Source organism: Trichosurus vulpecula, chromosome 6, assembly GCF_011100635.1.
Source record: "Trichosurus vulpecula isolate mTriVul1 chromosome 6, mTriVul1.pri, whole genome shotgun sequence".
In the NCBI taxonomy this organism is placed as follows: domain Eukaryota; kingdom Metazoa; phylum Chordata; class Mammalia; order Diprotodontia; family Phalangeridae; genus Trichosurus; species Trichosurus vulpecula.
In genome coordinates this window covers 74,067,123-74,071,135 of record NC_050578.1, presented here as the reverse complement: position 1 = coordinate 74,071,135, position 4,013 = coordinate 74,067,123, and the positions used below count along the sequence as shown (strand labels likewise).

General features: G+C 44.8%; 1 pseudogene; it reads right to left on the bottom strand.

Moving 5' to 3' along the window:
* Window positions 1-945: 945 nt before the first annotated feature.
* Window positions 946-2,368, bottom strand: LOC118854649 (annotated as a pseudogene).
* Between the last annotated feature and the right edge of the window lie 1,645 nt (window positions 2,369-4,013).

Here is a 4,013-nt window from a genome sequence, read left to right as displayed (position 1 = left end):
ATGGGAAGCACTAAGGGAAAAGAAGGAAATTTAAACAACACTAAAAACCACAAAAAAGTAAAGCACAAGAGCTAGAAATCCCATGCCTTTCTTTCCCCCTTCAGAAAGACCATTAATACTCTATCTTTGGGTTTGTGGTGGGTCTACTAATGGGAGGTGTCACCAGGGCTGTGGACCTGGGCAAGGTGCATGACTAATCCAAGGTGGTGATTCATTGGAACAGAATAGTGCCAGGAATACCAGAGCTACAGCACAAATGATGACACATCAGGTAGAGTAGCAGATTTCTTCTCCAGATGTGAGATGGCAACAATGAGCATGAGCACATCTAGGAACAACAGTGCTATATCAAGGACACTTCTGGTCGCACCAATAATTCTTCATAAATCAGGGTCTTGAATGCTTATTTCCTTCCTTCCCTCTTTCTGTAGTAAAGTGATTGAGAGCTTACTGCATCCAACCTGTTCCAGGATCTACGTAGAGGAAAAGGCTCTCCCTTACTGCCGCCCACTTAATATTCACTTATGTGTCTGCCAAAAAGTCAGAGAGCCACAGCAGGGGGATGATACGAAATTTCAACTCCCTTACAGCTTTCTGTTGGAGGAGATTTCCCCTTCATCCACAAGGACTAAATAATGACTCTCACCCCCATCCAGTGACTCAGAATTACTATCAAGTTCCCTTTCTTTTTTTTAAACTCTCAATACATTTAATGTTTATTCCTTCCATTTACACTCTTATAAATTACAAAGCAGGTTCACTTCACAAAATAAAACCACTTCCAATACTTTTTTATGACACTATCAAGAATTACATGCTACAACAAAGCTGGACAGTCATGGGGAAGTCCAAGAGTGGAATGGCCAGTCCAAACACACACCCACACCCACCTCCCGCCCCACCCCCCACACATACTGTGCAATCATGCTGCCCAGGTCCAAAACCCTAGTGACTCCTCCCTCTTTTAGAGGCCTCTAAAATACAATCTTTCTGCTCCTCCTCTTCTGCCTCTGCTTCACTTTGCACACAATGGAATATCAATTTTCTGGTGAGGGTGTCCTCCTCAGGGGGCCTCATCAAGGTGGGGCCAAAAAGTGATCCCCACGTTCTCGGTGTTGACGAAGTTCTCCTTATCATTCAGCATAACTTTCTTGAGAAGAATCATTAGGTGTCCGAGAGTCTCATACAGGGCAAAGGGCAGCAACATTAAAACTTCATGGACAGCGCCTAACCTCTCATATGGATTGGAGACTTTAGCTGCATCTATAAACTTGGCGCAAGTATCCTAGGTGATGACAGTAATTGGCAAGTCTCAGAAGTACGGTTTCAGTGCCCCTGTAATTTTGTTGATGTCTGGATATATATGGGGAAATGTATCTGCCTTCTCACCATCTCTGTCAGAAGCCATCTGGACCTCTTCGATGCGTTCAGTAAACCCTGAGATTGTAGAGGCCTTCTGACTTTAAACCTCTGTCCTCGGTCTTCTGAACGTACATGTCCACCACCATGGGCCTCTGGGTGTTGTGGGGCTTCATGGGGGTGGGGGGGGGGTGGGTGGGGGGGGGAGAGAGATCACACCAGTACACTTTCTTGATGTGTTTAAGGTTTGGCTGACAGTCACTGAGAAAGTGCTTGGAGCAATACTTGTGGACGTTCAGGGCAGTCTGAGCACCAGACTCCCTGGGTGATGAGTCCCCACATGAGGTTAGAGCAGTATTCACATCAGTATGGTCCCCGGAACATGTGGACCTTGAAGTTGTGGGTCTTTTCATAGTTGCAGTGGTTTTCATTCTGTGTGAAGGCAGCTCTTCGACCAAAGAAGAAGTCTTTTCAACTGCCAGAGGCTCTTGTTTGATTACACTCGTTTTTCTCGATTTATGTTTTGACCTGCTCAGTCTCCTGGACACCTTCTCTCTTGGCTAAGTGGCATAGCCAATGTGTTTGTAGATCGGGTTTGTTGTCATTTTGGAAATGTATTCGGAGGCTTTTGTTTCCATGGACAGCATGATGAAGCCATCTGTTACCAAGTCGTGGATGGATTCAAACCTCCTCTCTCCCACAAAGTGTTTCCCATCGTAGAAAAGCCGATAGTTAAGGGTCTGGTTTCCAAACCTTAGTGCTAACGTGTAGCAGCTGGGCTGTCGCTGACTTTCTCTGAGAATATAAGCGCCCTCTGCACCCCCAAGAAGCTGTCAGCTTGCTCTCAGAGATGATCCCATGAAACCTCTCCAGGACAGATGATCTTCTTGGGCCTTGGTGCTTCTTGCTGTAACTGATACAAGTATGATTTCCATATCGGAGGCTGGTATTCTTCAGCATCCAAAGAAACTGAGGAGCCAGACAAACTGCAATTGCTGGATGCTGCCATCATCCCCTGCTGGATTTCCCCCCTCCTCGCCCCTCCTTAGGTTCTGGTCCAGATGTGGCTGCTGCTGCTGCTGCCGCACTGCTGCTGCTACCGCTGCCCCCGGCCCATGGCAGGGGGGATGCAGAGTGGCAGCCTCCTCCCAACCCACCTCACCAAAGCCACCAGGGATCCCCTTTCTTCCAAGTAAGTACACACCGACCATCAGTATATAGCATCAATTTCATTTCAACTATACTATTAGAAAGTAAGTCACCTCTTAACAATAACACCCCTTACTCCTCCTCCAAGCCCTTTCTAGGATAGAGTTGCCTAAAGTATCCCAGAGGAAAGGCAACCTGACAATTGAGGGGGACACCTGACTTATTGAGGGTATATGGAATCTTCTGAAGAGGCAAGAACCTAGAGCCTTAAAGCAACTCTACACTGGGTAGGGAATTAGAAAAGGCCAGAGAGCTATGTCCAAATATAATCCACCATCTTATCAGGTAAATCTTCCTGGATCCCCAAAGCCATTGAACAAGAGATTTCTTCCCCTTCACAACTAGCATTGATTTACCACAGACATAGTGTCTTAGAAGTTGGCCTGGGCAGTAAGATGTATAATGATGTAGCTTTTGATTATCAAGGAAAAACTTCTTACGCTGAGGTGGGAGAGTACCATTTTGTCAGTTGGAGGCAGGTTGAGGGGCACTTGTGTTAAGTGAGTACTCTGATTGCTATGAGGAGCAACTGTTGGGCAGGAATATCTTACCTTGTCCTTTGTTAAGGGAGTCATATGGTTCTGTGCCCAGGACAGAATGATTTTACTACTCAGATGTCCAAACTGATCCTAGATTGACTCCCTAATCTCTACTATTCTTATAATAGCTGCAGCCTGGTTGTTCAGCATATGATGTTTTTAATGAGTCATGATGTGCAGTGGGAGGTATCAGGAAAATTCCTTCATTGGTTTTAAACACAAAGGATAGAGCCTTTGCCAGTCCTGTGCTCTTCATGCCGCAGACTACTTGTTCATACCGATAGTCATTACCCAGCAATTAATATAAATGGAGTTTGCTGCATCCCTCAAGGCTTTCACACATGACAGCCATGAAACCTCCAGCTAAACCTACTGAAAGGGCTTTCCAGGACCCCCATTCACTACCCTAGAGTATCCCCTGTTACTAGATTAATAACTGATGAAGACCAGATTGTGTGTCTATCTTATAGCAAATAGATGAAAACTAGATGAAATGAAGTTCCTTGGGAACTACGTCCTTATAGATGGTGAACCATTGGCCAAGTTGAGAAGAAAATATTTTAATTTGCAATGAGTTCCAGTTCCACTAAAATACTATTGGAGGTCACAAAGGATCATCCAAAAGTCTTCCAATTTCAAAGGTTTGGAAATTGGACAAAATCTGGGATCATTTTCAGAGGTACAAAAAGGCTAGAATCCACTAATCCATTGCCCCCAGGGAAGACATTTACAGAGCAGTTCTCCTGTGCTCCCTTCAGTCATGTGGTTTCTTTTTTGGGATGCTGAAACAAGAGAAATGCCTCTTTTGGCATGAAGTGTTATATCTTATTCAGACAAAAATATATAATTAAAGCAAGGATTTTTGTTGTTCAATCATTTCAGCTCTTCATGACCCCATTCCAGAAT